This window comes from Arvicola amphibius, chromosome 1, assembly GCF_903992535.2.
Source record: "Arvicola amphibius chromosome 1, mArvAmp1.2, whole genome shotgun sequence".
NCBI classification, from domain to species: Eukaryota; Metazoa; Chordata; class Mammalia; order Rodentia; family Cricetidae; genus Arvicola; species Arvicola amphibius.
The window spans coordinates 31,466,359-31,488,658 of record NC_052047.1 but is presented as its reverse complement, the minus strand read 5'-3'; the positions used below and the strand labels follow the sequence as shown (position 1 = coordinate 31,488,658).

At 37.4% G+C, this 22,300-nt stretch overlaps 1 protein-coding gene across 2 annotated transcripts in view; it reads left to right on the top strand.

The window, feature by feature from the left end:
* Gabrb1 (gamma-aminobutyric acid type A receptor subunit beta1) overlaps positions 1–22,300 on the top strand; it is a 389,769-nt gene that overhangs the window by 93,853 nt on the left and 273,616 nt on the right. The gene's annotated exons all lie outside the window — the stretch shown is intronic.

The window sequence follows — 22,300 nt, the reverse complement described above, 5'->3', positions numbered from 1 at the left end:
AATAAGTATGTTCTTAAAATACAACGTTGGGATAAGAAAAATCTTCCAGAAAGAGAAAGTACATATTAAATATGTGCTTTATGAATGCTTACACCAGTCACCTGGCCTGCATATAGCTCCACCTTGCTTCAGTCTTGTAAAGTGGAAATTTCATCAGCCTCTGAAAGGGGCTGCACCTGTCTAAACTAGTCGTATAACTGTCAAAACAACATTAAGAAGCACAAAACTGAAGGTCTCACAGATACTAACTTCAAAATAAACAATGCTACAGTAAGCACAAGAGTGTGGTGTTGGCACAGGAGCAAATCTGTGTGGGTCAGTAGACCAGAGTTCATGAGCAGGACACTGCTGGCCACTGACCAAAAAAAAAATGCAAAAGGAATGAAATCCTTCAATAGACAGTATCAGGAAAAAGGAATATCCACTTGGAAAACTATGATACTGAACTAGTATCAATGACTGTAAAATTCAACTTAAAAGCAGGGGGAATACTTAAATGTGAAACCTGACTAATAGAAAAAAAATCATAGGAAATATCTTTTGATTGTTCTGGACAATAATTTTTACTATGACACAAAAGCATAAACAATGGGAGCAAAAGCAGGCAAGGGAATTTTGCATGAAACTAAAAAGTTTCTGTACAATAAAAGAAATAATCTATGGAAATAGATTAATAGAAATATATGGAATGGGAGAAAATAGTTGTAAGATGTACACATGATAAAGGGTTTAATGTTTTGTACAACACATGTGTGTTATGTATGGATATGTATCATACAACTCAACAGAAAAATGAAAAATAGCAAAATTGAAAAATAGGTACAGCTGGGCGATGGTGGCGCACGCCTTTAATCCCAGCACTCGGGAGGCAGAGGCAGGCGGATCTCTGTGAGTTAGAGACCAGCCTGGTCTACAGAGCTAGTTCCAGGACAGGCTCCAAAGCCACAGAGAAACCACGTCTCGAAAAACCAAAAAAAAAAAAAAAAAAAAAAAAAATAGGTACAAACCTGAGTGGAAATTTCTGAAGAGAACATCAATAACCACACAGCAGTCCTAGGAAGGAATGTTTACTATCACTAGTGTACCAAGAAATGTTCATCAAAACCACAGCGACACATCCTCTTACACCTGTTAATTAGAATAGCTGTGGTCGGATACAGGCTTTGATGATGACCTAGAGAAAACAGACACAAGTGCACTGCTGAGTGGAATGCACACTAGGCTAGCCATGGGGATTCCTCAAAACACTAATTACAGAACTAGGTTTTGAGGCAGTGGTCCTACTTCTGAGTATGTTCTGTAAGGAATACTTCCATGTTCACTGAAACTTCACTGAAAATGGCTGAGAAATGAATAAAAGCTTTAGGCTCTGGAGAAACCAAACAGAAATGGAAAATATGGTGTGTGTGCGCATGCACGCATGTGTGCACACGTACACACACACGCAAGCACAGAGTAGTCTTAAAAGGGATAGTATATGATTTGAAACAAAATGGATGGACCGAAGTCGAAAGAGAAATAATACTCAAAGGCAAATACTACAAAATCTTGGGTTCTATTTGTGGAATCTAAAAATGATAAATTTTTAAAAATCAGGGATCAAAATGATAGTTGGGAAGAGTCGAATGGTGGTTGTAGGGCGAACAGACTCGTCTGTGTAATGCAAGTGCACAGCATCAAGCCTGCACTTAACTGTATTATGCAGCATATAAAAAATAAGGGCAGAGACAATTGTGAGCATTTTCACCACACACAAATACCATCGTGAGTTGAGACTGTGCCTATGCTGATTGCCTGGATTGTAGCAATCATTTCACAATTTTATATGTAATTAAAACATCACCCTTTATACTTTAAATATATGTTATTTATTTGTCATATAGACTTCAAGAAAGCCAGAAAAAAAATGACTGGATTAACAGAAAAAAAGTAAGAATATGCACTTTAAAATTAAAAAACAATAAAAGCTGATTGTATTTACACGGACAGTGCCTTTATAGGAGAGTGTTGAGAAAGCAGTCTGCAAAGGACACTGAGAATCAAATGATGGAGTCTTTTAATGCTGTTCTAGGGAGCTTGTCATTTATTCAGTGGCTAAGCAAATAGGTAAAAAGCCTCACAAGATGAAGCTAATGACTGTACACAGGCTAAGTCAGAGAAGAGAAAATACCCTGCAAATATTGCAGGAGGTTCAGGAATGGAGCCACGATAGAGAAAGGGGAGGGAGGAAGGGACCGGAACAATGTATACTTTTTTTCCCCTTTTCTATGCTTCTGTCACCAGCCCTCCACCGCTGGATAAGATGTGTGAGATGCTAAGGAACATTTTCTGTGTAGGGGGTTAGCCTCTTCTTACATGCTCGCAATACAGATGTCCCTTTCCATGTTACGTTTTTCATTTGTTTGTTTTGGTTTATCGAGACAGGGTTTCTCTAGCTTTGGAGCCTGTCCTGAAACTAGCTCTTGTAGATCAGGCTGGCCTCAAACTCACAGTGATCTGCCTGTCTCTGCCTCCTGAGTGCTTGAATTAGAGTGTGCCACGACCGCCCGACTCCATGTTACTTTTAAGAATTATAAAATTATCTCTAAACCCATCATAATCTGCAAAAAAAATCACCTGTATCTTTTTATATTAAGTCTCATATCCTCTTTATAGTATCTAAGGTAGATTAAATATTTATAACATTAATAATGATGATAGTGGATCTAAGGTCTGTGTTAAGGTGAAGCACATTAAAATAGTATCAATGTACTCATTGTTTATACTGAACAGAAACTATTTTTAAAAGGCTAATACAACTGTATGTACTTTATATAAAATATATGTTCTTAAAATTACTTAATATTATAATATATTTTAATGTATAAATTAAAAAACTACATTGTCAACCACTTTCAATAGCCACTAATGCCTGTGACATAAATAGGGAAATGTTGTCCTTTATATTTGTAAATTACTTTTCATTACTATAGCTTGGCACATAGTATTTCTCTCACTGTCTTTCAGTAACACTGATCATTCGAACATACGCTGTTCTCTCACCCTTAACTATCCCATCTAGACTGAGCTCTTTTTAGCCCTTTCAGAATCATTACAAGTGGCATTCTCTTGATTAAGTGCAGTCATCTTCCCTACACAAGACAGCAAAATTACCGCCTCTTATAAGTGAAAGATATCTCATAAGAAAGAAAGCATTCACAGACTTAAGTGAAAATCATCAGTAATCGTAATTAATAGTGTTCATCATGTAAAATTATAAAAGTTGATATAATGCAAGACAGGTAAAAGAAAACATAAGGAAAACAGAAATAAGGTAGATGTAAAATTAACAGAATCAATTATATTAAATGAAATATACATACACATAATCCAATGAAAAGAAAGGGAGTGACAAGCTGTAAGAAATCCATGTGAGATATTAAAGTGCATAGAAATTAAGGCAAAGGAACATAACATGCAACTTTCATAAGAATCTGAGATAGTTAGGTTTTTGGTACAAATTAAGATGGCAGTCTGCAGAAAGAAATTATGAAACACAGATAAAGTAGTAAGAGGGAAATATAGAGTGTTAAATGTTGCCCTAAAATAGAATGAATATTTCACATCAATGATCTAGACTCCATTTTAGAAGTCCTAGATGTGATAATTAAACCAATTTAAGTGTAAGACAAAAATAAAGGAAATTATGTTTTAAGAAATCAAGGAAAGAAAAAGAAAGTGCTCTTTATAGGCTAATCTACAGGATCATCAAAATAGAAAGGTAAGACACAATTACCAATCTCATAAATAAAAGAACCTTTGTTCTGTCTCTAAAGCATTATGCAGAGCAGCAGACACTAGACACAAAGCAGTGCACAGCAGAACTCCACTTACGTAGAAGTCTGGGAAGAACAAATTTAGCCAGGAGTACAGACAGAAAATCATGGGGACAATTTTGCACATTGTAAGGTTTTCATTTTTTCATAATTCGAAGAATTATAATATTTCAGTTTTCTTCCCTCTGGAATGTTTAGATATATCAGCAAGAGAACTGAGACCTTTAGTTCCTGGGAGAAGGAATTCTGGCAAATATTTATGTTTGATGTCACTGACTTTGTGTTGGGCTACCATGGGCTTGATTGTATTGATTTGACTAGGTAATTTCCTTAAATACTAGATGACACTTTCTGATTCTCAGGGAAAAAAAAAATGAAATCGTTAGATTTTTCCAGAAAATGGATACAACTGGGCATCATTATGTTAGGAAAAATAAGTAAAATGTGGAAAGACTAATACCATTTTTATTCTCTTGCATATAGATTCTAGATTAAAATTTGTTTCTCTGTGTGTGCAGGTCATCAAAATAGAAAGGGAAAGTTGAGAGAAGAGAATTAAAGGAGGGAGACAAAAGGAAAGAGTGATAGAATATGCCTGTCATGAGAAAGGAGGAGCCTGTTTGGGGAAAAGTAGAGGACTAGTAAGAGAGAGTCATGAGGAATGAAGAGATTGGGGGAGAAAGATTGTTGCAAGGAGAGGGGGCTTTGTTTGTCCTGGTCATCCAGCTAGCTTAGTCCCAAAATAACCACACAGAAACTGTATTAATTAAAACACTGTTTGGCTCATTAGCTCTAGCTTCTTATTGGCTAACTCCTATGCCTTTATTTAACCCATTTCTATCAATCTGTATATCACCATGAGGTCGTAGCCTACCAGAAAAGTTTCAGCATGTCTTCTACCTCTGGCTGTGGATCCATGGCATTTCTCCCCTACTCCGCCTTTCTTCCTCCGAGCATTCAGTTCTGTCTTTCCCACCTACCTAAGTTCTGCCCTACCAACTAGGCCAAGGCAGTTTCTTTATTCATTAACCAATGAAAGGAATGCACAAACAGAAGAATCTCCTACACCAGAAATAATAATACAAAATATTTTGTATATATGTATATATAATTATAGATCTTATTACATATTATTATATATAAGTATGTGGAAATGCCACAATGAACCCCATTACTTTTAAGCTAATTTTTATAATAAAGACACTTATAAAATAAATGTTCTTAATAAGATATGTGCAAACCAAAATTAAACTTAAAACTGAGCACTTTTGAAGTTTTCACCTGCTTTCATGCCTGTATCTTGAGTTAACACTGAAAAAAATTAATGAAGAACTATCCACATACATATTTAAGTGGTGTGTACAAATGTGTCACTGCATTGCTACAGTGAGTTTTTCTTCTCATCACACTCAAATAATCTCTTAATGAATGACTTCCTGGTGTCAATCAAGACTTTTTCCCAGAATATTTTTTAATAGGTAGCTCAGATATAAGTCTATTTCTCTTGTCATAAATAGTTACTCTTGTTTATTCTGATGGCTTTACAGAAAATAAAAATGCTTGCTTTCCCATATTTTAATAAGAAATTCACATGAATTAAATATGCTTCATTGTACTGCAGGCTGCCCTAGGAGACTCTAGAACTGCTTCAAATCAGCAACAGCATCAGTTGCTGCAAGAGAACCACAGCAAAGTAACAGCTCGAATTGGTCATAATTAAAGGGAAATATCTTCATTAAATTCAAACACTGCACATGTTTTGATACTTAAAATCGATATATTCTTCAATAAATTGCATATGTGATGTGGGATTCCCCTCTGTATGCTGTGATTACCACTGGTAAATAAAGAAATTGCTTTGAGCAGGGCTGAACAGAGCTAGGCAGGGAAAACTAAACTGAATGCTGGGAGAAGGAAGGCGGAGTTTGGAAAGAAGCCATGTAGCCCCATAGAACACAGACTCTGGAACTTTACCTGGAAAGCCACAGTCTTGTGGCAATACACAGATTACTAGAAATGGGTTAAATTAAGATATAAGAGTTAGCCAGTAAGAAGCTAGAGCTAATGGGCTTTGCAGTGATTTAAATAATATAGTTTCTGTGTGATTATTTCTGGTCTGAGCTGCTGGGTGTCTGGGAAACAAACAAGTGATCTTCCCACTAAACATATGTGTCAAATGTTTCCTTTGTCCATAACCATCATAGTGTTGGCATGATCAACACCACTAAGTAAGCTCAAAGCTGAAACCATTGAGATGGTGTCTTTACAAATACGAACCGAATGTGAAATATACAATGTCACCTTAAAATAGTCAGATACTGCAATGATACATGTGTATAATATCCTATCAACCAAGCTATATTCTAATGCATTTACTTAATTGGGAGTCTTTTCCACTTAATGAACCATGCTCTAGTGATGCCTAACATGGAATAGTGACAAGATAGACAGTTCCTGTTGTCAAGGTGCTTAAGAGCCGAGTGAGAGAAACATTATCAATGAGGAATGAGTGACAGTTAGTCAAGGACCACAGTCGTGCACTGTATTTTGTGAACCATCATGAAGGTAGCAATCCCAAATTCCAAGAGCCAATTACAGCTTCCTGGAAAACAGATGCTTAAATTACCGGCAAAGAATGACAAAATTTGACAAGGAAGAGTACTTCAATTATCCAAAGATCTCAGGCAAGGAGAAAGACTCTACCTTTAAAATAGCTAGTTCAGAAAAAAAAAAATGGACCATGATTTAAATGTGTGTCTACACGGGCAGAGAAATACTCATACAGTAAACAACTGGCCTTAAGTTTTAAGTGTATTAATCTGTGTTAAAACATTTGATTTTTTCAAAGTGTATTGAAAAATCTACTAAAAATTTTCTGAAGGAATCTCACGTCTGCTCAGTATTACCTGCATGATGTTCTGAAATCATCTCTAAGTTGATCTCCCAAACTCTTGATCCCTCTCAAGCCCTCCTTCATGCCAGGCCACTGGTTTAAGTCATGCTTAAATGCTTCACACCCTACCCATTGCCCTCAAGATAAATAAAACAGTAACTAGCTTGTGTGGCCTGGTCCTGCTCACTCTATAGTCTGCTGCACACACATACACATGTGTGCGTGCATGCACACACACACACACACACACACACACAAACACACACACATACACCACATGTATGCACACCCTCTTATGGAATCCTGGCTAGAACTGCCATGATTTTTCTTTCACTTTATGATGAATACATAGTCCTCTGCTACAACATAGATTTTTCTCAAATGCCTCTGATTGAAGCTGCTTGGCCTTACTTATGCAATTCCTGTTACTTTCTTCAGACTCTCCTTACTATTGAGAATGTCTGAATTAGTCAGCTGAAAAGAAATATTAATGATCTTATTAAAAAGAGCATACATACCTGGTGGAGTTTGTGTAGTAGTGGAATTGACAACTAGAATGAACCCAAAAGGTTTTTTCCCCACTTTTAGAAAACAACATTCCTTCCTCTCCTCCTCTATTTACATTTCTGAGTGCTAGTCACTTTTGCATAATCTACTCTTTGTTGGAAGTACTGTCTATCTCTGTAATGCTAGGGCAACAGTGAGAAACTTTTGCAAGAGTGTAGGATGCAGGTAACAATATAAAAAATAAATGGAAAGAACCAGTGTCCGTAGCCTGATGATAGGTCAGCGTACACGCATAGTCTCTCACTAAATGTGCATAAACAAGTCGTGAGTCCTGTGGGACTCTCAGAAGGAATTTAATAACTCTATCTTCTAGTACACCAATATAATTCCCAAGAATCTGCTGATTTTTCTGGAAAACTATAGCTCATTACTTCAGAATATCACATTTGCACATAGTGTTTTCTTCTACTTCTTTATGTTGACTTAAAATTTAATTTGATAATCTTTTGGCAACTGCTTCAGAAGGACAAGTAGCTTGATAAGGTCTCATAGTTTTAAAAGTTAATTTTATTTGCATTTTTTATTAAATGTGTTTATTTGATATTTAGCTATGGGGTATAGAAGAAGAATAAAAACCAATGCATAAAACATCATGTTGAGTTAATTTCACTAGGTAAGGAAAATATGAGCTGTTTTTCCTCTGTTTTGTACCTCATGTTTTCTGTGGCTATATGACTATAATGTATGCCAGCTCTGCTCTGCTGATCTTCTGTTGATATGAGAAAAAGCATAAAGCACACAGCTGCTCATCTTAGCATTCATCTCTCACTGTCAAAAGCCACCAGTGCCCCTAGGCTTCTTTACAATCTATGAAAAAGTTCCATCATTCTTAGTTTGTACCGACATTGCTTAAAGGAAAGTTTGAAAGATAATTTCAGAATTGTTTTGTTTTGGGTTCAGGTTGGCAGCCTGCATCCACTCATTTAAGTTCTCTGCTGATGAATCCATTAATAGTAACATTTTGATAATGTACAGTCCTAGAGCAATGGGAAAAAAAGTGTGAAATGTGAGTAAGCTAGAGAATATCAGAGCAGTTCTGAAGCATAGGGAAGCAGATGGAAGGTGACTGATAAAACTGAACCATAATAGGCACCTTCTAGAATACCTTCAACCAGTCTTGTATGGAAACAGCAGTTCAGAGAGGTTCCCAAGGCGAGAATGCATGTACTAAGAATGTTCATATTCATAATAATGAATAGCAGGAAGATGGCATGCATGTGTGAACTGAGAGACGCTATTTTGGAAAATCTCACAGAACTAACCCGTCTTGTCTTGCACTCCTGCTCCTCTTGCCTCTCCTTAGCAACTCCCTGGCTTCTACCTCATTGTGTTCAAACCTCTGTTCAAATGCCACTCTGCCAAAGAGGAGTTGCTGAAGGAACAGAGACATACAGTAACATTCCTCCTCTCCAAAACCCTCCTTTTGAATCCTACAATGCTTTAGCTCTGGCATCATACTCAGCACCGTTATGAGTTTATATTTGATTTTGTTCAATCTCTGCCTTGCAAAAGAAAGACAATAACATTCCAAAGAGGACAAAGTTTATATTTTGTTGACTACAGTAGTCCCTAGCACATTGTGTACATAGCACAAACCTCGCAAGTGACATTCCGACTATCGGTGTCCATCTGCAGCTTGGTTTAGTGAAAAGATGATTGAAATGAGAGTGAGAACACGTGCTTGTGAACTTTACCTCATCTTTTGGTTTCGTACTACAATATTTAAAGCCTCCGGTAGTCAGAGTTTCCTTACAACTTGATAACCTGTGGAAAGGAGTACTTTAAGGAATGGACAAAGGGTTAAAAGCCAACTGTACTGACTAGTATATGCTGCTAGTTAGGGAAGATGGCAGAATTTTCAATATGGCATGTCACTTCTTCACAGTTTCACATGCACACCGTCTTCCTGTTATTTATTATTATGAGCATGACAATCTATCAAGAACTGTCATATCATTGAAGAAGCAATGTGATATGACAAAGAGCAGGCAGAACCCACAAAGCATCTTATCCTTGAAGAAATAAAGTGAAGCACCATAATATTTAGACAAAAATATAACTCATACATTTAGAAGAGAACCTGTCATCTCAACGCTCAGGTACCAGGAAATTGGGGAATGACGACTGACTGGGCTCCACATTCACCTTGTCTGAACAACCTGAGATGAATAATGAACAGAAATGATGATTAGAATCCGTGGAAAGATAAAACCTCTCAGGGAAGTCCCATAAAGTCTTTTCTCCTTGGCAGTGTAACAAGGAACCAAGCATACAGACCCAACCATATGGAAGACATCCAGAAAGACATATTTTAGGGAAAGAAGGAAACAGGTGTCTCAGAAAAAAAACATTTATTGAGACTTCTTTTCTTAAAGTTAGGAAGATTTGAAACTGTTTAAAATGCAATATATAAGGGAAAAGAATAAGATCAGTGTTCTTCAAAAGAAACAAAAAGAAATGAATTCCAAGTAATGAATCAACAGATATAAGAAAGACTATAGTTTCCTTCATCTTCTAAGCACAGACACACACGCACGCACACACACGCACGCACACACACACACACACACACACACGCACGCATACATCCCACATGTAGGCAAATTTATTCAAAAAAATAATCTTGCTGACAAGGATTTAAAAAAGACTTATTTTAAAATGCAGCAATATAAAACTTAGTACTTTTTTAAAAAATCCTGGTCAGTACTAGACCATCCCCAGGGATTCCTAAAGCCCTGGGCCCTCCCCTGGGTATCCTTAAGGCCAGGTATCCTAGACAGGGCAAAACAAATTATTATGCAAGGTCGTGAGTGAATAAATGCCTTGTATTAAGTGTGTTAATCAAAGGGTAAGACTATATATTATGATGATTATTAATAGAACAAAATGATTCCACAATAATGTTTGGAGGGAGAAAAATTATATGCACTGATTTTCATTCTGCAGTGGAAGACAGTGTATTTAAAAACTGTTTGGCTTGGGCTAGCAAGATGGGTCAGAAGTTAAGAGCACTGACTGCTATTCCACAGGACCTGGGGTCAATTCCCAGCACCCTCATGGCAGCTCATAGCTGGCTGTAACTCTAGTTCCAGGGCTTCAGACACCCTCACCCAGACATGCATGAAGACAAAACACCAATGAACATAAAATAAAAATAAATTATACATTACAAATATACTGTTTGCCTTAATAAGCAAGAATAGAAAATAGCACATTACTCACCAGTACAAAAACTTTCAGCAGAACTAGAATTAGTTAAATTTGTGATGGCACAAAATGGGGAAAGCCGTTCCTTGTTATTTTACTTTTCATAGCCCACATAAATTTGTCTCACAAATTCTAATTTAAATATTTTAGAAAAACATGCAGAAACCTTCCATTATGTGAAATTTTTTTCATTATGTGAAATAGGCACTAGATTTATTGAAGTAAATGAGAATTCTTTTCTAATCAAATAAAATGTAATAAAAATATACCTGTGTAATTTTTATCTTGATCTAAGCTTTACCTTCCAGAAACATCCCAAGAACATTAGGAAGAACTCCTGTTTTCATCATATTCCTCAGTCTCTTGGATCTCCTCTTTTTCCGGGCTTTTTGTGGCTGTTTAATCCATAAACCTTTGATAACTGGTTCTTAAAAGCAATAGTTTTTCTCACACAGACACAGCACGGTTAGCAACATTAGGACATTTAATACAGATGCATTGCTTTGATCAGTCCCGACTTGCATCCAAAATTCCCCCATATCTCAGTATTGACTTTTAAAGCCTTTGGTGTCTGTTATATCCTACTCCAGCATCTAATCTAGGCTCAGAAAGTGTACACAGAGAAGTTCTGATGTGGGATTCCCCTCTGTATGCTGTGAATATGTTTTATTATCATTTGTTAATAAAGAAGCTGCTTTGGACTATGGTAGGATGAAATAAAGCCAGGCACAATATTTGAGCAGAGATATATAGAAAGAGAGTAGGCAGAGTCAGGTAGACACCATGTAATGGCCCAAGAAGCAAGAGATAACAAACCAGGAGCCTCATGGTAAGATATAAAATAATAGAAATGGGTTAACTTAAGATGTAAGAACTAGCTAAGAATAGCCTAAGTTATTGGCCAAACAGTGTTGTAATTAATATAGTTTCTGCGTGATTATTTGGACCTGGGCAGCGGGGAAACAAAGGAGCAGTCTCTGTTTACAATGTCCCTTTCACAAGAAGCAGTGCATCAGTCTTTCATGACCTTAACCTTTTGTGAAGGACCAGGAGAGCTGTTTTATAGCTCAGTGTGAGTTTCTGTAATGTTTCTTATGTTGAGGTTGAGATTATGCATTTTTGGTAGGACTATCACAGAAACTGTGCTTCAGTTCATCCCACCAGAAAGTCCATGGTTGCCCTTTGCTCCATTACTGATGATGTGGTCTTTGATCATCTGCTGGGGTTGGTGCTGCAGGCTTCTCTTTTGTAAGGCACGGTGTGTATCTGTGCAGTTACCCATGAGTTCTTTTGACATTATATAAATACGTTGTTCCTCATCAGGCTTTCACCGACTGGGCTTTATTATAAAAATGTGGCATTTTTCTAGACAGTGGTAGCATACACTTTTAATTCCAGCACTCAGGAGGCAGGGGCAAGCAGATTTCTGTGAGTTCAAGGTCAGTCTTGTCTACAGAGTGAGTTCCAGGACAGCCAAGGCTACACAGAGAAACCTTGTCCTAATGAAAACCAAAAAGAAAGAGAGAGAGAGAGAGAGAGACAGAGACAGAGAGAGAGAGAGAGAGAGAGAGAGAGAGAGAGAGAGAGAGAGAGAGAGAGAGAGAGAGAGAGAGGTTATTTTGCATGGTAAAAGATAATAAAGAAGTATTGACAAACAATAATCCTTATTCTTATGTTAGTACTTAAGAACATTCTGTAAACATGACACATAGGGACAAAGGAAATGCCTATTGTGTATATATGATCATTTGTTATTATGAATGTATTACTGTTTACAGTGTTAGAGTATTTTCTCTCAGCAAACATCAGTAATTCAGAATGTTTAGGAATTCCACTAAAGGTTGTTAAATACTTATATCTAGCTACACTTCAGTGAATCATTATGATCCTAAATCAAAGGTTATGGCAAAGTTTTTATCTGCACTTTAAAAAGGATTGGTGCTGTTTATCTTATCAGTATGAGTGGTGGATAATTACATCCTCTGTTTACTAACAATTAGGGAGTGATGTCACATCACAAAAAATAAAACCAGCTTGTTTGCAGGAAAACAAAGATAAGAGACCCAAATAAATAGATCTGTATTCCCAACTGTGAGTCTCAGGAAAATAATAATTAGAAATTTAAAAACTGGATTGTCAGCTCTTAGCAAGAAACCCACTGCAGTCTCCCTTTTCTCTATGACTCCAACCCTAATAGAGCACAGAGATCTTCTCCCCAAACCCCTCTTCCCCCAGCTCATCCCATTATTCCAGCTTCCAATAACAGCAGGCAACATCTTGGAATATACCAACTTAGCAGAATAATGAAACAGCCCATAACTCCAGAATACACTCCCTAATTAACCCACAGGCCATGCCTACTAGAAAAACAGGTAGGCTGCCTACAGAACTTCTCTCTGTGTTCCCAGAGATCCAATCCCCCAGTCTCATCCCCAGCTCTGTAGGAAAACACTTTTGGCAGCTTCTCTGCCCCTCCTATCCCCACTCCCATGTTTTGTGCATGTCATTGATACTTCCTTTCTAAACTCCTTCTCCTCCATCTGTGGCTTTTTCCCAGCCCCTAAGCAGGCACTCCCTGCTAACCCACTGGGTCCCACAAGCCAGAAAACTCAGCAAACTGCCCTGCCCACAGACCTTGTCTTCTCTCACTGTTTTCCCAGTTCCAATTCCACAGTTTCATCCCCAGTTCTATAACAGAATACCCTTGGCAGTCCCCCTACTATCTCCCATTGATCCCAAAGATCATTCTTCCACTTCTAACTTTTCTCCCTACACTTACTACTTGTCCCCCACCTCAACCTCAGCAGGCACCCTCTGCTAACTTTAGGGCTTCTCCTCCCAGGACAAGTAATCTGAAGGCAGACTCACAACTTTCTTTTTTATGGCTCCTGAGATCCAGTCACCCCTCACCAAGCTTTATCGTCAGTTCTTTAGCAGGAAATATGCTGCCTCCATATAACAACAACAACAACAATAATAATAATGATTATTATTATTAATAATAACAATTAATAATAATAACAGCCAACTCATAAAACTCTTCCCCTTATACTAAAAAGGTGACCAACTAGTTGACTTCCATTAATTATGTATTAAAAAAACAGAGTCTGTCTCCCTTTCCCCTCTGACCCCATCCCAAAGGGGGTCACAAAGACCTTCTTCTCCAATCTCCCTTCCCCTCAAATCATCCCAGTATCCCAGCTTCCAACACTAGTAGGCCTTCCCTGTGAACACACCCGCTGAGCAGGCCAGGAAAATAGGCAAAACACAGCCACCACATTTTCCAAAATTCCAAAAAGGAAATAAAAACCAAAGAGCAAAACATCCACTTGGCAAAGATAAATCCAGAAATCAGCCACTAGACCTATAGTCATCCCAAACCAGATGCTTAGATACCAGAGCAAAAACACAGTTAATAACAGCCAGGGCAACATGTTTCTAGTAGAACCCAGCTATACTAATTCAGTAGGCCTTGAAAATTGCATCATAGCATAAGAAAGAAAGCACAAAAAAGCCCAAGAAAAAGATCTTAGCAAAGTAACGAGATACAAAATTTAATTCACACACACACACACACACACAAAAAAAAAAATCAGGAGCCCACTTATGTACAAATGACAAATGGACAGAGAAGGAAACCTGGGAAATAATGTCTTTCATAACACCCTCAAATAATATAAACTATCTTGAGGTAACTCTAATCAAGCAAGTGGAAGACTTATACGGTAAAAATTCAAGTCTTTGAGTAAATAAATTAGAGATGATATCAGAAGATGGAATGATCTCCCATGCTCTTGAATAGGTGGGATTAACATAGTAAAGATGTCCATCCTACTGAAAGCAATTTACAGATTCAATGCAATCGCCATCAAAATTCCAACACAATTTTTCACAGACCATGAAAATAAAATTCTCAGCTTTCTACAGAAAGACAAAAAAAACAGGGATAGCTAAAATAATGCTAAACAATACAATAACGTCCCTTTTTTCCTATTGGATTGCCTTGTCCAACCTTCATGTGAAGAATGATGCCTAGTCTGATTGAATCTTGCTATACAATATTAGGTTGAGACCTGCTGTTTTTTGAAGGTCAGCCAACGAATATGCCAAGGTCATCAGAAACAGTGGCCTGGAAGGCCCTTTGCAGGGAAGCCAAATGATCAATATCCCAGGCAGAAGCCTCTTCTACTAGAAAGATGGAGGACTATTTGGGGAAAAGGATATTTTCTCAGACAACCTTAAGTTGCCTGTGTTCTAGACAGTCAGTGACTATAAAGCCTGAAGCCTAGAAATGTGTCCAATGAGAACCCATATGTGCTATCTACAATTGATGACTTCTCACCAAGAAAAAATTGGTTTGTTTCAAGGAAGTCTCAATGGAAACACAAGCTACACTTAAGGTTAGACCCATGTCCAGCAGTATATGGCCAAGATAAAACAAACCCAGTTGTCTTTTGGCAGATTTTGTCTCATAATGCTTTGTTTTGCCATTTATTTTTTTTAACCTTACGATTCTTTTGCTTATATAATATAGTTTTTGGTCTTGAGTTTTTAATGGATTTTTGTGTGTGCAAATGTGCATCAGTGCTTGTATATATATCTTAAGCTTTGTCTTTCTTTTTTCATGCTTTTGATTGTTTTGTCCTATTCTGATTTGTTTTTGTTTTATCTTGTTTAATAGTTATTGTTATATTTTAGATGCTAGTTTTCTTTTTTATTAATTAATTTATTTTACAACTCTCTCACAGTTTTCCCTCCTGTCTCCCAGTCCCTCCCTTCCCACTCCCCATAACACTCCTCAGTTTCTGTTTAGAAAAGAGCACATCTCTGCTGAGTATCAACAAAACATTATATATAAAGTCGCAGTAAGACTAAGCACCTCCCCATGTATTAAGGCTGCGTAAGGTGACACAGTATGAGGAGTAGGGTCCAAAAATCCTGGAAAAGAGTCAGAGACAGCCTCTGTTCCCTCTGTTAGGAGTTCTATAAGAGGAGCATGCTACACCGCTCTTTAGTTTCATCATGAGGTAGCATGGTAGGTCCAAATCCCTCTGGTTATCTCTGAGTATTTTTATTTTTTATAAGTCTTTCTAAAGCTTGTATCTTATCAGTCCACTTTTCATATTTGGCACACACAAAAATCCACCATGGCTGTTTAGGATACAATGTGAATTACCAGACTGATAGTAATTATAATTGATATTATGTTAATAGCAGTTAAGTCATCAATTATTTCATTTTCTGCTTCTATTTTCAAGTCATCTAAAGTAGCACCATATAGAGTCCTAAAACCCCATATTATCATATTTACTATTCTTAACTCTGGAAAGATTTTTTTCTTCTAATATAACTTAATTCTTTCATTGAGGACCTTCTAGGTGTCTTACCAAATCTGATGAGTTCTCAATTTGTTGACTGCTGAAGTGATTTCTCTGTCTGTGTGGTTGTGCCATGCACTGGAGCACCAAATGTTGTTTTATACTAAGTCTCTATTATTCTGTTTTATCAATAAAGACCTGGAAGCCAGATTCTGTAGTGAAAACCTGCTAGCTCAGACAGGCAAAGAAAGCACCCAACTGACCTTCCTTCTCTGTGAACATCCCAGAAAGAGAGCTCTCTTCTATGTCATCTCAAACAAAACTCAAAGTGAATGTCCCTCCCTTCTGCTTCCAGTGTATCTCTCTATCTATTCTCTTGACTCCCTGTTACTTTCTATGTCTTTATTCCCTTTCAACTGATGTTTCCTCCACCTCTTAACCTATGGTTGACTTTATTTAATCCTGTTTGCAACATTCAAGAAGAAAACTCTTGGATTAAAGGTGTGTGCTAGGGCTGAGCCACACCACAACTAGAAACAGGTGTTCCCAGCAAATAATGCAATCTCAGGGTTCACAGTGAAATCAAATATCCTGCAATATTACTATTTTTCAAATTATACAAAAATCAATGCTGGTAAAGAGGTAAAACATTTTATCTCAGCTACAAAAAAAATGCAGACTTATCAGATCTGTAATGTTCACCAAATGTTTGCTGATTATTCTTGCTTAATGATAAGAATTCATAGCATCTGGGAACTTAGTTAATTTGTTTCTAAATCCTACTAAAATTTGTAATGTAAGTAATAAGCAAAACAAATAAAATCAGATCAAACTTTAGGGCACTTTAAAGCTAGAATGAATTCAATTCATTTTGCTCCAGTGTACAAAAGTAATATCCCCCAAGATCTACAGTCACAAAACCAAAAAAAAAAGTCAAAGCAATTATAAACAACTTGGCAACTTTCATTGCATTGAAGAGAGATTTCCAAGGGCAGGAAGGATTAACAGAAACTAATGATGGATGAATGAGAAAGCCATAAAAAATTTGAAGGGATATAAGGTAGGATACTCAGAGAAATGTAAAAATAAAGAAAAACATTTGAGTATCAGTACTCGGTATAGGTCAATAAAGTTACTCCCAGAAACCAAATGTTGTTAAATAAATATCCCAGAGTGAGAAGAATAATACTCCCTGGGCCTGTTATTTGTCAGGGAGGCTCTTGGAACTCCCAGAACATTACAGGCAGCAATCAATGCTCCCATTGCCCAGCAGAACTAGTTGATAAGACTCTACTTAAGATTCCATTTGCTGTAGTTATAGGATGTAGAAAGTCAAATTGAATTGTGTTGGAAAGTTCCTCTTTGCTCCTTGGCTTTCATAATTCTAGAACATGCTATACAGGCTACTGGAAAGAATTATCAATATTTTTACTCAGCTGTGGACACTATTGCCGTCATACCAATAGCCAGGCAAGGAGATGCTACTGGAATGGCAGTGTAAGCCCATTATAGTGGAAACTATAGCCATTTTTTGATTGGTTTTAATGTCTGCAATACTTGGTTTCCAGTTGCTGGAACTGTTTGGGAAGGATTAGGAGGTGTCTCCTTGTTGGAGTAGGTGTGTTACTAGAGACTGGGTCAGAGTTTTGAAAAGCCTCCTCGTATTCTCATGCCCTCTGTTTGCAGTTTGAAATGTGGGATCTCAAATCTTCCTGCTGGCACTGATGATCATCCACCATGGACTCCGGCTCTCTGGAGCTGTAATCCCAATGAAACCCTTTCCTTGATGAGTTGTCTTGCTTGTAGCATTTTGTCACAGCAACAGGAAAGTAGCTGATACACTTGATCTTCGCTGACCATGACTTTTTTCCTTCTGAAATCCTGCACGGCTTTTGTGGTTCTTCTGGAAAGCTGGTTCTATCCCGTGATCCCACATCTGACCATTTGAATTTGGTCTCAGCCTCTGTGTGTAGTTTTGTATGATTTAGTATGTAAACATAACTGGACTAGGGACAGCCTCACTAGAAACAGTTGCTAATGTTAGCAGGAAATGAATTGTCTCCTTTGGCAATAGTAAGGTTTAAGGACTTAATATTCTCAGTGCTTCTAAAGGCACAATTCAGGCCTGTGAAGCTGCTAATGTTGAAAGAAATGAGCAAAGTAATAGGATAGAGTAAGATAGAACATTGATATTAGATGATATCTGCTCTAGCTGAACCGCAGGGTAGAAAAAGGCTCTTCTTTTTTTGCCCTCCCACCTATAAGAATGGATAATTCTCTTATACACTTGAACTAGTTTGAGCTTATTACTTTGAGATTAAAGAAGCCAGATTACCCATAAACAACCTAATTAAATGTCTCCTAAATATCTAAGGTGGAAATGCAGTCTTGATAATTCAAAGGCCAGTCTCCTGCTCCATTCCTATCCCTGCTGAAAGCCCTCAAGCACCTGGTTTCTCTACCAGCAACAGTTTAACTTTCTCATTAAAGAGGACTATGCGGCTCTTTATAATTTCTGTTATGAAATAGTGTTTTTAAATTTCTCAATTAATTTTAATAATAGGTTTCCATTATGGCATTTTCATAAGCACATGTCTTTATACTTCTTATTCATCCTTCTCCCCACTGTCTTCTTTTAGCTCCCTCTTGCTGATCCCCTCTTATTCCCTTAAATATTCCTCTCTCCTGCTCTCATGCCAATGAGATTCCTGCCCCTCTTTTTCCCTCTCCTTCCTTTAATGTCACTTCTTACTTTTCCAATATTCTGTCCCTCCCTAATGTGCGCACACACACACACAAACACACACACACACACACACACGCACACACACAGAGTAAGCAAGTAAAGACATTCATATTTTATTAAATATAGTTGCTGGGCAATAAAAGGTCATTATCCACATTATATTTTCAGTTCTAAGAAATTCATTTCTTGACCTACTTTCATTTCCTTGTTTCTTCCTATAACATTACTCATAACATTTAAACCAACAACAATGACCTAAGTTTCTTGGCTATTCAATTTTATGTCTAGAGATCATATCATACTATTCGTTAGCCTCAAGGAAAATTCACATAAATGTGAATACCAATTGCACCAAATATCCTCACAGCATCATGTGCTGTAAAGATGGTCTTGAGACAGTAACTGAGCTACAAAGAAACCAGACATCATTATCTTAAAAACTGGCTTGGCTTTGGTTTTGGTTCAGAAAATATTTCTTAAGAGTAATAAGCATACATATGTAGATGGCCAACGTTGGTATCTTGGAGGCTTGCTAGTTCTCAGTCCAGAGTCTGTGAGCACCTATTAGCCCAGGTGAGTTGTTTCTATGAACTCCCCTGTGATGACGTTGAACCCCCCACCCTCCCACCCCTACCCAGCTCCTAAATCCCTCCTCCCTATCTTCCATAGGATTCCAGGATCTATTGCTTCATCTATTTGTGTCACCAGGGAACCTACTCTTCATAATTGTTTGCCTCACCCAGCATCAATATAAAGGCAGGAGCTTAGTCCTACCTCAACAGTGCAGTGACATGCCGTGCACTGTTGACACCCATGGGAGGTCTTCCCTTCCTGAATAGAAACAGAGAAGTAGTAGATGGGGGTGACTGAGGGGAGGTGGAGGTGGAGGAGGACAGGAGAAGTGGGGGGAGGGAAAACTGCAGTCTGCATGTAAAATAAATGAAATTTTTAATTAATAAAAGAGTAGTAAGAATAAGCAATCCATCACAAGCAACGATGACGCATGGGTGAATAAAATATATAAGGATGGGCTAAAGTAGAGTCTCAGCAGTTAAGAGCACTGACTGCTTTCTCCTAGCACCTACATAGTCGCTCACTAAAACTTGGATGTTCTCCTCTGACCTCCATCAACATCAGAGATGCACACAGTGCACAGATGTACATGGAGGCAAATACATACACACAAATAAATAAAAACTTTAAAAGTATATGTAAGAAGGTATGTAATTTCCATAAATATATGTTAAAACAAAATAAATGGGTACTACAAAATAAACCTTGTTTTATGACATGAATAAACTATCCAATTATTTTTTTAAAAAAAAAACTGCATCTAAGATTATATCATCAGTTTAGGGCTACAACGTGGACATTGTAGAGGAACTCTAGGTTGAAAGTTCAGACAGAATTACAGTGAAAGCAAAAAAAAAAAAATAGAAAAGGCATGCAGAACTACTGAAGATGCACTCTGACTATAATATACAGGAACCTGAGAAAATGTACAATGAAAGCAGTCTACTCAATACATGACAAATATGACTTCAAGGCTATAATGTTTAAGATAGGGGAGAGAAGGGAATGATTAGGATGAACATAGAAATAATTTATAAATTATCTAAAGCATCGTGTCAAGATATTTGGATTTCATTCTGACAGCAATTAGGGGGCTGTTTAAGAAGAGTAGGGACATGATCAGAGTCTCAATTCCTCACATAATCATTCTCAATGTGATGTGACATATTGGTTTGAGGAGGTAAGAGAGTTGAAGGCAAGGACATCAGCTGGAGAGGGACCATTCAGAATGCAATAATGTAGAAGACTTTCCCTCTGAAATAAGTAAGTGCAGCAGAGATATGGAAATGTATCTAAAACATATTTAGCGGTGAAGAAAACTGGGCATTGATTGACTGGGGGCATGAATAAAGGAAAGGAAGACAAAAATCAAAGGAGAGCAAGCAAGAGATTCATGGACTGTGAAAAACATGACTGCCAACTGAGTCAGTGTTTTGTGGTCTCTGAGTCCAGCATTTGTTTACATAGTACAGGTTGGATGTTACCGTTATCAATTTTCTTCCATTCAGATTTTGACTGCAATCATACCCACCTAATCCTTTGTGGAAAATATTTATTTGACCGTCTTGGTAGAAGCTAGAATTAGATATTCTTTTCATCACAATAAAATAAATAATAAAGTCTGTTATGAAAGTCTCCAGTAACACTTGGAGAAGCATTACTCCGATCTGACTCTTCTGTGGCATCGTGCACTAAGAGCAGCAAGCTAAAATTCTTCCCTTCTGCTGAGTGCTTGCCATGTCAGATCAGGACAAGGAAAGCAATCAGCAAAAGAAAAGGAGCCTGTTCCACTTCCTTCTGTGCTGTCACTTGTCAATCCACAGAACAGGGGCACCCTTAGTACCCTTCCTGCAGTGCTGACAGCCAGCATATTGTGTGGTGTGTATAGAGCCAGTCTGCAGTGCTGGCCTTCATTTTCGTAGGCTTTTATTTTCTTTCCATGTTTAGGACATCCTGACCTAAAATGTCAAGGGGTTCTGCTGATAGAGCTCATTCTCTCTCTCTCTCTCTCTCTCTCTCTCTCTCTCTCTCTCTCTCTCTCTCTCTCTCTCTCTCTCTCTCTTTCACACACACACACACACACACACACACAGAGAGAGAGAGCTTTTATTTCTTAGTATGGATTCACTGGGAATTATAGGTGGGGTGTAGGTACTACATGGTACACGGATGGAGAAAATATTTCAGAGTGCTTGTCATGTTCAAGCCCACAGACACTCATCAGACTGACCCAGTTTCTTGGTATTTATATTTGCATGTTTAGAATATCCAAGACTGCTTTACTCAGCAAATTTTAAAAATACTGCTTAGGGGTTAGTTGAGTGATTAATAACAATAATGATAACGATAGGCAGAGCACATGCTTAAATCCTTAATACATGCTAAGTCTACCTTTTGTTCCTTGAATTCAACATGTTTGTTCTTTTTTAAGGTATCCTAAGCAGCTCATGTTACTCCCCTAATCTTACTAAAAATAGGTAACTTTTCTCCTGGGTTCATTGTTGCATCCTTAATACCTAAAACTATTTTTTATTGTATAGTACACATTGAATAAATATTTCTAAATTTATAAATAAATACTGTTCATTAATTGTCATTTTTATATATGTGTGTGTGTATATATATATATATATATATATATATATATATATATATATATTTCCATGGCCACACTGAAGAGATGAAACATGATGTGTTCCTATTCCACGCAGGACCCAAATTGTTAGAAATAAAAAAATCTAGCTACTAGAATATTAATAATGAGTGACAATGTTTGTGGCAGTACAAAAATTATCTAAGATGCAAAAGAAAAGCGTCTCCTGGCTTCTGTAAGTAAAGAATATCAACTGAGTAATTTCAAACAATAGGAATGCATTCCTTCAGACATCCAGAGGTCAGACGTACAAAGCCAAGGTGTCAGCGTACAGTGCTTCTTCTCAAAGGCTGGGCCATCACTCTTCATCTCTTTCTGGTTCTGGTGGACCTGTGCACTTTTTGATTTGTGACTTCCATGGCTTTCTTCTTCATATCATCTGTATTTATCATCACTGTATGTTCCTAGACAATTAGTCTTCAGTTCACCAGAGTGAGAATGATGTCACCTAAGCATCCTTAGCCACATCTTCAGAGTTCCTTTTAGAAATAGGTTTTCAGTTATAGTGGCATGCATGTTTCTTTTTGG